General features: G+C 41.2%; 1 long non-coding RNA gene across 3 annotated transcripts; it reads left to right on the plus strand.

Annotated features, from left to right (window-relative positions):
* Nucleotides 1–8,658: 8,658 nt before the first annotated feature.
* On the plus strand, nucleotides 8,659–15,680 carry LOC113026960 (uncharacterized). 3 transcript variants are annotated; one of them, XR_013910640.1, is made up of 7 exons: nucleotides 8,659–9,407; nucleotides 10,217–10,295; nucleotides 10,505–10,626; nucleotides 10,724–10,792; nucleotides 10,951–14,366; nucleotides 14,462–14,555; nucleotides 15,022–15,680. It is a non-coding gene; the product is annotated as an uncharacterized LOC113026960 (long non-coding RNA). The 3 variants fall into 3 exon arrangements; XR_013910639.1 differs by having other exon boundaries at nucleotides 10,724–14,366; XR_013910641.1 differs by lacking the exon at nucleotides 8,659–9,407 and adding an exon at nucleotides 9,415–10,050 and having other exon boundaries at nucleotides 10,724–14,366.
* The last annotated feature ends 39 nt before the right edge of the window (nucleotides 15,681–15,719 follow it).

The following is a 15,719-nucleotide window of genomic DNA, read 5'->3' on the forward strand; positions in this document are numbered from 1 at the left end:
CGCTGTCAGGGCAGGAGATGTTCACGTGCGTCCAAACTGCAAATGAATCGCGCACGAGCAAAGCCGCCGCTCCCGCACTGACTGTAACGCAGTCAATTCTTCTTTTACTGTTATGCTGTTTTGTGGATCACAAGGTTTAAAACTACTTGTAAACACACACACATACAGTAACTCCACCCTAACCTGCAGCTGCAGCGCAAATAACAACGAAAATTGTTTGTAAACGTGTCCTGGAGTTTACAGGTGCAGACAGTGCAACAGCTTCCAGGTCATTTATTCTGCCAATATGGCAAGAAGGTCATAACTGCTTCAAGCACTGTCTATATCAGGGGTAGGCAACGCCAGGCTTCGAGGGCCGGTGTCCTGCAGGCTTTAGATCTCACCCTGGGTCAACACACCTGAATCAAATGATTAGTTCATTACCAGCCCCCTGGAGAACTTCAAGACATGTTGAGGAGGTAATTTAGCCATTTGAATCAGCTGTGTTGGTTCAAGGACACATCTAAAACCTGCAGGACTCTGAGACAGGAGAGTCAAGCTCTTCACGTTGAGGACCAAGATTCTCCTGTGTCGGGACCACATCAGTAGATGGTTCTGAGACTGGAGAAACAAGCTCCTCAGGTTCAGGAGCACTACTATGACAATTTCCCACATGCCAAAGCAACGGAGGAATGTGCTTCATTTGAGCACAACACACAGGGAACCAGCAGTCAGTGATGGGCAATAGAGGAAGCCTGGAAGCAAGAAGCAATCCTGGACTACAATAGGCACAAATACAGCTTGGATAACCTAGAGAGGATGTCAGTCAGTACAGCCTTCCCTTGTTAGCAAGTAAAACCTGGTTCCGTTTTGTTTCCTTGCTTTCGTGAATGAGAATAAGTTTCTAAATTAGCGGGGCCTGTGGAAGCGCAGACCTAACAGAGTGTGCCATGTGTTGTGCTGTGTGTCACGTCACATGTGTATTCATACCTCACAGTGAATATAAACCACTAAGCCCACCAGCTAAATCCTGCAACCACACAGACCATACTGATGGATTACCACAGAGTAAAAATGGCTTGAGCAAGAAAGATCAGAACTCAGCCTAAACCTCCTGTGAATGAGACGAACTGTGTTTGACCTCCAGTGGGACAGATCATCTTAGAATTGTAGACATATTCTTGCTCTATGACAGATTCCCCGACTCATCTTCAGCCTGTTTCCAGCATTTCCTTTTCTGTTAGCTGCCACTTTAGCCAAGCAGCAGCGTGAGTACAAATTACAACCTAAAAAAGCCAAAAAAACTGTGACCTGTTCTCAGTTTTCTACCACGGTCTATCCATCTCTTAAATCTTAATGTTGATTCAGAGGTTTGCCTCTTATCTTTATTTAATTTAATAACAGTACAGTACTTTGTTTTTGGTAAGCATTGTTCTTAAGGTAAATATGTAAAAATTGTGTGTGTTTCAGTTCTGTGTCTTGTGTACTGTTTGTTCGTACATGTGTCTTTCTTGCTACTGTTACATCCAAATTTCCCCTTGTGGGACAATTCAAGGATTATTCTATTCTATGTCATTTGTTCACAGCCTCTCCCAGTCAGAGCTTTTCTCCATGCTTGTCTTACTGCACATGATGTTATTAGCACAACCACTTTAAAGGTGATAATTTAGGACTTCATCAATAACACAGACAGCAATGTAGTTAAACATCTTACACTTCATTTTTATTAGCAATGAACTTAACCTACATACACATTGTATTTATCACTACCACTCATTACAATATTCATTGTTTGCTCAAATGTAATTAATACTTTCATTTTTCTAAAAATACCTCAAAACACAATTGTATGGAAGTAATAAAACACAAACAAATCAGTAAAATATGTATTTTACAAAATTGTGCTAGATAACATTCTGCAGTATTGCACAAACTCTTTCCAATGACAAGTAAAATATAAACTATTTTGACCACTTTTTTCCATTTGACTGCATAAAAATGAACATTTACAAAGAGTTATCTTATCTTATCTAACTGTTAATTTAGACTTCATCATTATGCAATGCATACCCTGCTGCATCTAAGCCCAAACCAGTAACCAGGCAGAAGTACAGAACAGTGTCCCTGGTAAATGAAGAGGAATCAAACGGGGCTTGCGTTTGTGTGTGTGTATTTGTGTTTTAATACATGGTGGTGAAGCATCTTTTTTAAGACCCAAAGGGTTACTTTGGATATTTACAAGTCTGCTTTAACTCCAAATGATCAAAATTTAGATATCTATAAATTTCTAAGAGATCATAGTCATGTTTCTGCAGTCAAGCGACTAGTCTAAATTATGCGTGGTGACACTGCACTATTTTACAGAACCAGACTTCTAAAGGTCCAAACTAATCCTTTAACATTATATAGAAACATATGCACATTTACAAAAAACAACAAAAAGCAAAACAAAACAAATCGAGAACTCCAAGGAAGATCTCCTCTATTTTGTTCGCTAGCTGTCTAGCTTCACATGGTCACGTGTCGTGAGGGCAGCATAGTGAGGCTGCACTGACTTACAAAGCTTGCTCTACCCTAGGCAGTTCAAACACAGAACATGTCTTTGTACAAGCACAAGACACAGCAGTCGCTAAATAAACTAGAAAAGATTTGTCACCTGAACAGAGTTTGTGTGGATTCTATCAGTCATGTGTTAGCAGGGTGAACAGCAGTGGGCTGTGTTTATTCCTAGTGAGTCCAACTTCTTTACCAGCTTCTGGGGAAGTTAGGTTATATATTACCAGTAACTTTTCAGATCAAAAGGTGATAAAGTTCAGATTTCTTTTCACCATATCATTGATGAAACTTACTTTTTTTTTAAATTTGAGCATCAGGGACAAGGCTGTTAATTGTTAAGGTCAAGGTTAAGCATGTGAATGTACTCTGTGTATTCTCGAGAGCAACAGAACATGATCTGGGATGCACTGAACAGGTTCCTGAAAACTGTGGAACAAACCAAAAATGCTTATAAATATGTGACCTGGAAGCTGTTGCACTGTCTGCACCTGTAAACTCCAGGACACGTTTACAAACAATTTTCGTTGTTATTTGCGCTGCAGCTGCAGGTTAGGGTGGAGTTACTGTATGTGTGTGTGTTTACAAGTAGTTTTAAACCTTGTGATCCACAAAACAGCATAACAGTAAAAGAAGAATTGACTGCGTTACAGTCAGTGCGGGAGCGGCGGCTTTGCTCGTGCGCGATTCATTTGCAGTTTGGACGCACGTGAACATCTCCTGCCCTGACAGCGGCTCGAGGAGGACTATCCTCCGCCTGTGAGCGCTTTGGCACGAGCGAGGTGCCCACGGCAGCACCCGCTGCTTGTTGAGAGTAAGAGCAACAAGCGCTTTCACGTCAAAAGTCGTCATAAATAAGCCTCCAATAACACCAGAAAAAGCCGCCAGATTTGTCGCAAGTCGCTTTTTAGAAAAAGAAAAAAAACGACGCTAAGGGGGGTTTGAAAACTCCCTAAATATAGCGACAAAATCGCTAAGTTGGAAACACTGTTTGGACTGTTTTCAGGGTATTTAAAAAAAATTCAAAACAAAACCGTGCGTCACAATGGGTATTCTCTGAGTATGCGCAGAATTACGCACAGCTGTCATGTGATCCTGTGATGAAACAAAGGATCAAAGGCTCAAAGAGCGCTGACGTCAAATTCGCTGCCACAAAAGTCTATAAATAGCCCCTCTTCACCTTTGCAAACACAGTTTTACTTGGAACATTTTCAGAAACAGCGAGTTGTGTTTAGCAAACCAGAAACCTTTCAGAAAGGGACTATTTTAAAGTTAAATAATTAAGCACACGTATTTTTCTTTCGACACGTTGCATTAAGCTTTTAAAGAAATGTCACGAGAAATAGTCAATAATTCACAGTCTGACAGAGCGATTCCAGCGGAATCAAACGAACTATATGGGTTAGTGGAGAGAGAAATATCGTATAGAGACCTTCAAATGAAAATACAAGAACAAATTAGTACGATGCATCGTGATGTCAAGGCAGAGTTAGAGAGACTTGAGCACCAAGTGGGAGAAGCTCACCACAAAATAACAAAAAAAGAAGGGATAATAGAAAAACAGAATAGAGAAATAGATCACAAGACTGAACAAATAATTGAGCTGAAAAAAGAAATATGTGTTCTTCAGCGTCGGGTGAGACAGGCTCTGGATGACAAACAGTCAAGGGTGGAATCTCTGGAGGCTAAATTGCAGGAACAGGTTAACACCGTTCAAATGATGCACCGTGACTTTCTGGAAAAGGAAGAATATCTCCTTAGACAGAACAGCAGCATTGCTGCTCAGTTGTCACTTATTGAAAGGGAGAGAGACGAACTCAAGAAAACTTTAGAGCCTCTTGAGTACCAAGAACAACAGTCACAGGTGGAATCTCTGGAGGCTCTGCAGCTGGAGAATTTTGCTCCTGAACCTGAGGAGCTTTTTTTTCCTGCCTTGGAACCACCTGTGGTCCTGACACAGGAGAATTTTGCTCCTGAACCCGAGGAGCTTTTTTTTCCTGCCTTGGAACCACCTGTGGTCCTGACACAGGAGAATTTTGCTCCTGAACCCGAGGAGCTTTTTTTTCCTGCTTTGGAACCACCTCCTGACGTGGTTCCGACACAGGAGAATCTTGGTCTTCAACCTGAGGAGCTTGATTCTCCTGTCTCAGAACCATCTCCTGACGTGGCTCCGACTAGTGGTTCATGGCGTCATGGTGCCAAACGCCTACTTAAAATAGGTTTAGGTGTTGCCGCAGTAGGCCTTATTATAGCTGCAGGTTACTGGGGCTTTTCAGTGCTTAACAGTGATTGCCTATTTAACTCTGTCTATGGCCTCGTTGAGCCATATTGCCACCTTGGTGATCGATTAGTTCCCTTTTAAAGACTAGTAATGATGGACTGCTTTTCATCCACAGTCCAGAAAACCATACGTTGTTCATATCAGACAACATAAGCAACATTTAGCTAACTTGTGCTCTCATTTTTCTTTTCTTTTGCCTCTCACCCCCCAACCAGTCGCGACAGATGGCTGCCCCTTCCTGAGCCTGGTTCTGTCAAAGGTTTCTTCCTGTTTAAAGGGAGTTTTTCCTTTCCACTGTGCCTAGTGCTTGCTCACAGGGGATCATTTGATTGTTGGGGTTTAATTTGTTAAAAAACATAACAAATTAGGTGAGGGGTTCACATAATAGAGAGCACAACAAAAACTACAAATTTTTAAAAAATTTGTTAGTTGCAAATCAAAATAAAGACAACAGTTTCTGAAAAACATCTCTTACGGCTCTGTTTATTTGCTTAAATGAATACTTGTATTTTTTTTCATAGAAGAATATACATTGTCTTAAGTATTTAATAATTTTAAATTTAGCCCTGCGCTGCATGAGATAAACTGAGATGAGATAAACACAGACGGCTGTCGAGGCCTGGCGAGGGAAAGTTCCTCTTCAACCTCCAAACTGAACCCAGTTTGTTACTCGCAGCATCGCAAAATTAGACACAGCAATTTCTTAGAGTCTGGTTTAAGTCCTGAAATGACATCTCCTTACCTGTCACGATTCTGGGTCAGTTTGACCCAGTATTTTGAGTTGTTATGTTTTGGTGTGTTTTTGCATTATGGATAGTTTTCTTATTCTCTTGTGGTGCTTTTGTTGGTTATGATGATGATGATTATTAATCTATGTTTTAGTTCTTCTTGTTTAGGGATTAGTTCTTAGGTTTTGTGTTCTCATGGTTTTTGCTGGTTTAGTTCAGTGTCTAGTCTGTCTCTCTCTGTCCGTGTCTTAGTTTAGTGTGTATTGTTTCCTGTTTTATTTTGAAGGATTGTGTCTTATGTCAGTGTGTCCAGCTTCGATCCCCTGACTCGTTAGCCCCAATCTCTCCCAGCTGTGTCTCCCTCCTGTTTTCAATTCCCTGATTACTTCCTTGTGTATATTAGCCCTGTGTTTGCCCTTGCTCAGTGCTGCATCGTACCGTCGGATTATGCCTTTGTGTTTTATACTGTGTTCAGTATTTTCGTGTTCACTACCCTTGTTCAGTTCATGTTTTAATTTCTCCAGCAATAAAGCTGAGGTTTTGAGTTACAATTCTGTGTTTGAGTCCTGCATTTGGATCCTCATCTCCGCCTGCCCGCACACAGAGCCCTGTATTTAAAATCCAACTCTTACCTGAACTCTGCTGCCTTTCTGTCTCTCTCGCTGCTTTGTAACGCACCATCCCCCTTTTGACATTAGATAATGGTACATCAAACCTGCACTGCAGAGAGGTTGGCATGACAGGAAGTCGAGATGATAACGATAGACCAGCCTTCAAACTAAGACGCGTGATGTATAAAAGTCTTTCTACTGAGTAAAGGACAGTTTGAGTTTCCTGCTGGCACCATGCACTGTCTTCACAAGTTTCTTCTTTGTTTTCTACCATGTCTACAAGGCATCAGTGTGAACATCAAATATATCTGATTTATCTTACGGCTGTAAACGGCACACTAACTTTATCATCTTCTTTTTTTTTTTTAATTTACCAGAGTTTTCAACAGGAATTATTCATGGAACAAAAGCTCCGGACAACTCGATACCCTACATGGGATCAGTTCAGAATAACAAGGGTCAACATGTCTGTGGAGAATTCCTCATCACTGAAGACTTTGTGCTCACTGCTGCACACTGTGACCGGTTGTGAGTTAGATTTCCTGTTCATGAAGTTCATCCAAAAACAAACTTTTTCAAACTTGTGTTTATTGATCAGATCACTCTAAGTTATTGATAAGGCAGATGTTATTTCGAGGGAAAATAAAACACAATTAAGTGCAATAGCATCAAATAAAAATGACCTTTGACTTCTGACAGCCGTTGGTTACATGAAAATGTGTTTCTATTTTTTACTTCATGTTGTGTCTCCAGTTGTGTGTGAACGTTCGATTAGTTCACAGAGTACAAACAATTCAGCCTCCACGTGCTGAAATAAACCTAAAAGAAAATCAAGTGTTTCAGGTGGCGAACCTGTTGATGAGCCGACGGTGGTGGACGTGTCTGTCATCGAACCAAAGGTCTGTAAGAAACACTGGCCTGGTCTTCCTGCCAGTGTTTCCTGTGCAGGTGGATATGGAACAACCAAAGGATTCTGTCAGGTATGTTTTCTGTGATTTCAGTGGAAACTTGTGTTCTGTTGACAAATGTATAAAAAATATATATATATAATCTGACATATTAAAATCCTCACAGGGTGAGGTAATACCAGGATGCTCTGTAGAATCCTGACCACTTTTTCATGGGAATTGATCGGCTGCTGACCGCAAGGCACTGCAGCGGGTGATATAAACAGCCCAATTATTCCACCATTTATACTGGCCTTATCTGTATTTATACATGTAAATGGTAAACGGCAAATGTACTGGTTCTTATAGAGCTACTCTTTCTACTGTTCTTTACACAACTTGTGCATTCACCCATTCGCACAAGCACATTTTTCTAGGTGCTTTCTAAGTAACATTCACACACACTCTGTGTGAATGTCAGAGATGATCTGCTCTACCACCTGAGCTACAGCCACCCCGTGTGTGTTGACAATAAACTGAAATCCTAATCCTAAAATGTGGGTCGTGTTTTGGGTCTGCCACTTGAGGATACACAGAAATAAGCCATGCTGAACAGATTTCCACATCTTTTCATCTCATCACAAATGCCTCCAAGATACCTGAAAAGCTTCTGTTTCATTTTATATGGAGAAATAAAAGCTAATATTTACAAACAGTATTTTGTTTAATGTTAAAAGAATCTGGTGGTTTGGAAGTTTAAAGTTTGAGACATTAAAGTTACACGGTTAACTACTGTAAGGAACAAAAAGACACTGTTAGAAACTCTTTCTTCAAACATATCCTTCATTTGATACATTAAATGATGCATGAATTCTACTAATTCTATTCTACTACATCAGTCATGCGTGATAAGCACTGTTGATGATTCACCAGCAGGATCGTTTTACTCTGAAATCATTTTGAAATCAGGACGGTGTGTGGCCACAAAATAAATGATTCATATCAAATGTGTTAAACCTAAAGTAAGAAGCTCATTTTGGAAATGTGAGGGGGGAGAAAGTGGAGACGTTTGACTTCAGATGTTTGGTGTAAAAACAAAGCTCTCAGGAGACTCCTCGAATACTGTAACTCTGTGAGTACAGTAATGGAGTATTTTTACTTTGTTACATCATTGATTAACATCAGTCAGCCTTTTAATATCATTTATTTAAAAAGACGTTTGTCTGTCTGTGTGCGTGATGCTCTGCGAAGCGTCCTGCATTAGAAACAATGGAAAACTATCCACATCTCTCATTTTCAGCGACTCGTTTGATTTCTGATGCAGTACGCTCATTTGGCCACACAGCGGCGCTGCTGACTTGTTAAATAGCTCAGCAGAAACATTTCAAATTATTTCATTCAGCATTCGTTTCGTGTCTCACTATGAAAACGCCTCATGCGTGACCTCATCAGAAGCTCAAATGCCATTACAGCAGCCATAAGTGACGCCCATGTCAGGAGCGACAAGTTTCTGGTCACCTTCTGGTGTGCTGTATACAAAAGCCAGCCGGCCCTAGATCCAGTTAAAATTTTTAATTTTATCTTAAAATATCTGAAAAGCTGGAGCTGCTTTTATTTGAACTCATTTATCACAAAAGAGAAAACACATTAATAGAGGAAAGGGGAGGACGAGTCACAGATATCCTCGGTCCTGCTATGTTTTCTGAAGCGTCTCATTCTGTGGCTTGGAGCAACCCGTTCTCACTCCCGACACGTAAAATAATGATGATTTGTCGCGTCCCTTAACTTCTCATGCTGACGCTAAAGGTATCCTTCCACGTTTTTATGTGACGCTGTGGGTTGTCAATTCATTCCAATATGAACCCGCTCGCGCGATCAGAGACGCTTCGAGCAGAGGCTCCAGCCATCCATTTACTCCAATAATAATCCCGTCACAGCGAAACATGACGCTGTGAAGCACAATCTAACTGGAGAACCGGGGACCCTCTCCGCGAACGGGTTTTTCTCCCTAATTTAATGCTTTCTTTTAATGGACATCGTTAACATTTCTCAACAAAAACACATGAAAGTATCACTGATAATGCAACAATAAAATCGCTTCATGTTGTGGCCATCACACAGTGTTTTCCAAACTGATTCACGAGCTGAAAGTGCTCAGATTTAACGTACATAATCCTTTGTTAGGTTTATTATTTTCATTTCACACGTAAAACACATTTATAGATTCATCCACCACTCCTGTTAGTTTTGGATGTGCTCGGCTCCAACCAATCAGATGCAACCTGTGTAAGCAAAGGATGATGGGAGAATGGAGAGACCCATTTATAAGAATAAGAAAATGAGGCGGAACTGATTGATTCTAATGCAGGTATGTAAAAAATACATATTTAAAGTAATAGGGCAGCACGGTGGTTAGCACTGTTGCCGCACAGCAAGAAGGTCCTGAGTTCAATTCCACCATCAGGCTGGGGTCTTTCTGTGTGGAGTTTGCAAGTTCTCCCCGTGTTTGCGTGGGTTCCCTCTGGGTACTCCGGCTTCCTCCCACCGTCCAAAGACATGCAGCTTGTGGGGATAGGTTAATTGGATAATCCAAATTGCCACTAGGTGTGAATGTGAGTGTGAATGGTTGTCTGTCCCTATGTGTTAGCCCTGCGACAGACTGGCGACCTGTCCAGGGTGTATCCCGCCTTTCGCCCTATGTCAGCTGGGATAGGCTCCAGCGCCCCCCGCGACCCTGAAAAGGATAAGCGGAAGCGAATGGATGGATGGATGGATAGATGGATCTTGATGTGTGTTTCAAAGTTTGTTTTTCATAAAAGCTTCAAACAAACAGAGGTGACTGATCTCGAAACGGTTTAATGCATTTAAAAATGGCTACAGCTACCGTCAGCATCCTTGCTAGGTAACGACTACACGTGGCTACTGCAGCATTAGCCATTTAATCCAACGATGATGGATTAAATCTATTACAAACGTTAAAGGACTTGTGTGCTGCAAAATACCCTCACATGGTGCGTAAAGCAGTTTTTGCATTAGAGTTCTGCTAGCTTTTTATAAACTGATGATGCTAACGTTAATTGCTAACGTTAACTGGAGCGCCAAGACTGAAAATCATTTGAGTTGCGTTAGTTATGCGTTTATGTCACAGAGTTCTGCAAAAATCTCTTTCCTCTTTAGCTTGAAAATGAGCGATTCAGAGGATCCCGAGCTGGAGGAAGAGCTTCAGGCTGCTGACGAACTCCTTCAAGATATGCAGGTAATATTTTTAGTGGAAACAGTTGTTAAAGAGGGAACACGCTTGTCTAATATTTTGTACGGAGTAAACGTTATATTATTTGAAATTTTTTTTTATATATGTGTATATATAAGTTTGTCAAATTAAGTTGGTTAACTTAAGATGTTTGATAATCTTTGCTTTATGGACTGTATTTTAGGTGTTCCCTTTTTTCCTTGTTAATTGCGTAGAATGATGCACAGAGTGAACCTCAGCCAAGACCAGTGCGCTGGAAAACACGTGACAGACAGACAGGGAGATTTTATTCCTCAAAGACCATCAACCAGTCGATGTACTAGTTGCATGCCACGTGGTCAGTGTTCACACAACCAATGATTTTATCTCACAACTTGTTTTCACCAAAGAATTTCAGTAAGTAAATATTCTTCAATCTCTTTTTTTCCTCCCAGTGTCCAGAGAGCAGCATCAATGTCCACGTGAAGAACCTAGTTATGTTGCCAGTGTCAACCCAACAAAAGGTACTTTACCTTCTTGTATATGTTGTGATTTCTGTTTACTTTTATATTTGTTGTTATAGTTGAGTTAGGCAGGGCTTTTGTGCAGTCCTAAGAAACATACTGCCTAGAGTGTTTTTCACTTTGTGGAAGAGTTTCTTCCTTTATTTTTTTTCTGTTAGTGTATGGAACTGAGGTGCTTCGTCAGGAGCTCCTTCAGTTGTTGGAGGATGGAGAAGAGGACGCAGCCATGACTTGTGAGACGTCGTCTGAGTCAGCTGCTACTCACTGGGCGATCAGAAATATGGTGTCCTCGCAAAAGTGGAAAGAGGCCAGGCCTTGTCTTATAGATAATATGTTAGCTACTCTGGATCCACAGTCACACCGTGTGTGTGTCAGTGTGGCAAACAAGTAGTTGTGAGGTGTCTGGACTGCCTGCCTCTCCCATTCCTTTGTGCTGACTGTGATATTGCAGTTCACACACGCTTTGTCCTGCACAACAGAGAGGCAGTAACAGGAGGGTTTTTGCAGCCTTCATCACAGTTTAGGTACGGTTTTTAAGTCTTATGCATTTCTTGCTATGTACTATGAGTGGGTGCTGTTATTGTATATTTGTTGTGTATCAGTTAATTTCCAATTCCTTTTTATATATATATTGTGTGTTTTAATGTTAGTTCGGCTGTTGCCTGTGCAAAGGCCAGAACATGTGTGTGACTGCCCAGCAGGTAACGTTGAGGTTTCACGCGGCGCAATTGTGGCTCTTGTAACCATAAATGGTAAGTTGCCCTTTTGTCACACACTACATACACAATAGATGTGTTTGGAGTATGGCTGCCACGATTAGTCAACTAGTCACGATTACGTCGACTATCAAAATCGTCGACGACTGATTTAATAGTCGACGCGTCGTTTGAAGCTTTGTAAGATCCCAAAAGACGCAGGTATAAGTAGTAGGATTTAAGAGTGTAATAACGGACTGAAACAGAAGATGGCAGCACTGCATGTACAAGGATGCCAGCTGCCGTTAAACCCCGAAGAAGAAGAAGAAGCTGTGTCCCAGAATTCATAGCGCGGCCCAGCTCAGTTTCCAACAATGGCGGCAGCTAGTTAGTTTTAATATTACTCTTATTATTCTTTCTGGGTCACAAAATAAACGTTTAACATATTTTCAGGCGAGAATGTAGCTGTGTAAACCTCAAATATCTGCTCAGTTTATCAAGACACCACATATTTTCAAAAGCGCTCCTACGTTTTCGGAGACGTCTGTTACCCACTAGCTCGATAGCTAACCGGGGGCTAGGCTCAAGAGCCGTGAGAACACCGGACTCCCGGCAAATTTCGCTACTCAGGTTAAACATGATATAGAAGTCACTTGGTGGATAACTTCCAAATGCTATTTGGCTTTTTTCAGTATTTTATTTGTTCCTGAGTAAATCGGTTTGGCTGAGATTAAAGTTATAGTTTTTACACAGCTGAATAAACATCAAGCAGACAGCTGATTATCAGAAGTGTGAGATTAGGGGTGGGTTTTTATAATCGATTCATCGATTAAAATCGATTCTGGCTTGGATAACGTAAAATCGATTCATTAAAATCCTGAATCGATTTTTTTAATATAAATTTATTTTGCCCGAAATGCCAGAATCTCTGGTGACATCTCACAAAATTTCAAGAACCACCAAACAGCTAAGACAGTAAATGAGAGCAGGTACACGGATTCTGCACATAGACTTAAACACACAGCGCGACCCGCGGATCAGAATCTGTTAGATGTTGCCTTTCTCACGGTGGGGGTGAAAGCCGACAGCGCGCTGATTCTTTGAATCGCGCTTTGTGTTCACGCCCTTAATGAGCCGATTCTAAAGCTGTTAGTTTGATCTCTCTCCAAACAATATTGACCGAACCAGCAGCAAAAGAAGATCCAAACGCTTCACATAAACATCGTCATGAATTCACTCTGACTTTCACTGTTTTGCTTCCACCGCGATGCGCAGCTCTCTCTCCCTCTCTCTCTCTCTCTGTACTTCAAGAACAGTTTCCCTTTCTTCATTATTGGCTTGCTTGTTACACACCAGTCTACTGTTGTTTACAGCGCTGTCAGCCGCTGTTTTTTTTCCCTTTTACATTTTCCGAAAAGAAAACCTAATTTCTGCCGTTCAATACTGAACAAATTTAAACTTTTTAAAATTATTCAAAATGCAAAACGCTTAACCGTGTCTCTAATAAAACCGCTGTAACTTCAGAGGTAATGTTCATATATTGATTAATGGTTTTCTTTCGTTTTTGATGTACTGCAGAATATTTTTATAAAATCCCAGGCCAGGAAAATCACCTTCATGTTTTTCTGTGTTTTATCTTCAGCTACTTTGACACAAAGGCCTCTGCTGTAACGCTCACACCTGTGATAAAGTCTTGCGTGTGTCAGCTTCCTTTTTATTGATACAAAAATATGTAAATGTACTGATCTGAATTATAATATTTCTGACTGTCAAAATTTCCCAGATTTAAATAGAATCGAATTAAATCGAATCGTGGATCGAATCGATTCGGGACCTTGTGAATCGGAATTGAATCGATTCTAGAAATCAGTGACGATACCCAGCCCTATGTGAGATGCTCGAGAATTTACTCCGGTGTCCTGTTATATTTTAGATAGCAAGGAGTTTATTAAACTCCACCGAGACAATCTGCTAATTTCATTAAAATTTAATAAACTATCATCTTGTCTTTATTTTTAGTTAGCACGTACCTTAAACACTTAAAGCTGTAAGCTAATGATAGTTATATAAGAGCAGACGCTGCTGGTGCAATAAGCTGTACGCTTTACGTCCAATGGATGATGATCTGATTAGTCGACTAATCGCAAAAATAATCGGTGACTAGTCGACTATCAAAATAATCGTTTGTGGCAGCCCTAGTTTGGAGGTTTTATTGCAAATTGTGCATTGCTATCTTGGTTTGAATTACCCTCGGCCCGCAGTATATGTGGGCACCTGTCAAAGGTCATTTGGATTTACCAGACCGATTTGAAAACAACATGAAAAAAATGAATGCTTTGAGCCATGACTGAATTTATCCTGATCCTTTCTAAAGGCCGTTATAACCTTGCACTGCCAGTGGTGAGCTGCACCAGCTGTGGCCTAATGTGGTCCCCCTCAGTTAAGGACATCCTGGGTAGTGGATATTGGCCTGGCACCTTAAATTTCTGCACCCTGTTTTCAATGGATGTCTTTCAGTCTTTCTATGACATTAAGAAGGCTGCACCAGGGATGTCACTTAAGGCATTTGTCAAAGTGCTGGATGAACGAACAGCCATTTTGGAAGGGTGAGTTTCTAAATTTGCCAAGTTTAAGGAAATTGTGTAAATCAATGTTTATGATGACTGTCCTTGAATATTCTGTTGTATGTCCTCTATGTAAAAGACTGGCCGAATATCAGCTGATGCCTTCAGTAAAAGTTTCTTGGAGTGGAGTGCTGTAAAGTTTGTGGACAGGATGTGCAAGGAGCCATGCTTTAGCTGCCCTGCCTGCACTGCAGACATGCTTGCCGTCTCAGTTGATGGAAACCGCAAGCTTTATCGCTTTCAGTCTAATGCAAGGTACGTTATGCATTGTGTACATAAGTCAAATATGGATTTGTAGAAAAATGTATTTTAATGTTTCTTTTCAAACAACTGTCACTGTGTTCGTTCAGCACTTCAGAGCAGGGGAACTTTGAAGGTGTCTTCATTGAAAAAGATGAGGAAGATTCTGAGTTTGTGAAATACATCCAGAGACACACAAATCATGTAAGATACACATGTATATTAGTGCTGTTAGCGTTAATCTTGTTAAAATGACGTTAATGCCATAACCATATACACATACGTGTGTGTGTGTGTGTGTGTGTGTGTGTGTGTGTGTGTGTGTGTGTGTGTGTGTGTGTGTGTGTGTGTGTGTGTGTGTGTGTGTGTGTGTGTGTGTGTACATATATGGATGGGTGGATATTTATTTTATTTTTCTCTTAGTGTTGTCGTAATACTGTTTACTTTACTTTATCTTAATGTGTACTTAATTTTGTCACCATGTGTATTTAAAAAAAAAAACAACAACATGATTTTTATTTTGTGTTGTCAGTGCTGTCCTGGGGAGATATGAGGTCTCGTGTAACTTAAGGCTAATTCAGCTAATTGTTATGCATTTGTTTTAAAAAGTTTGTCCCTGATAGGGCTTAATCATGCCGAGTCTTTTATGTTAAAATCTTTGGGTGTATAGGTCCCAGGGAAAGGGTTGTGCGGATCTTCATCTTGGACTGCAGCAAAGGAGTCGTCCAAAAAGTCCACTGGGAAGTTGGATGAAGAGGGCGTGGAAATAGCTGTTTGTCACCACGGAGTCCTCTTAGCTGCATTGAACATGTTTCGAGGGGAGATCTTTGCTTACCCTCTTTTTCTCCAGAGGAAGTTGGCAGCTAGCTTCCCAGGACATATTACGTTCCTTTGCTCCGATGTGGCCTGTAAATATTTCCCCTATTTAACCAAGGTGGCTCAGCAGTGCCCTGAGCTGAGGAACCTCTTGTCAATGCGTCCTTTTCTCTCCGTCATGCATGCAAAGGCTCACACTTGGAAATGCGAGGTATACTGCAGCCTCGATACGCGCTTCGCGGAAACGCCCCCTCCATTACTCGACACACGCTCCGAAGCCTCGATACAGAACGACCCATCACTACCTGCCCGGGTGTGGCAGCGTGTGTGGAGTTTTGGAGCGAGTGTGCGGAGGAGCTGTGGCGGTGACTGTGTGGAAGAGGAAGCGTGTGTGTGGATTTCCCCCCTCCTTCTCTCCTTGGAGCGCTGGACCCCCCTCCCAACTCACTGTACATATATATAGCACTGAGGTGATCCCTGTTGTAAATAAATCTCCTTTTGTTCTCTGAGAAAGAACTGTCTGCGCGTGAGTCCATTCAGTAGCCATGACAG

Source organism: Astatotilapia calliptera, chromosome 7 (assembly GCF_964374335.1).
Source record: "Astatotilapia calliptera chromosome 7, fAstCal68.1, whole genome shotgun sequence".
Classification (NCBI taxonomy): domain Eukaryota; kingdom Metazoa; phylum Chordata; class Actinopteri; order Cichliformes; family Cichlidae; genus Astatotilapia; species Astatotilapia calliptera.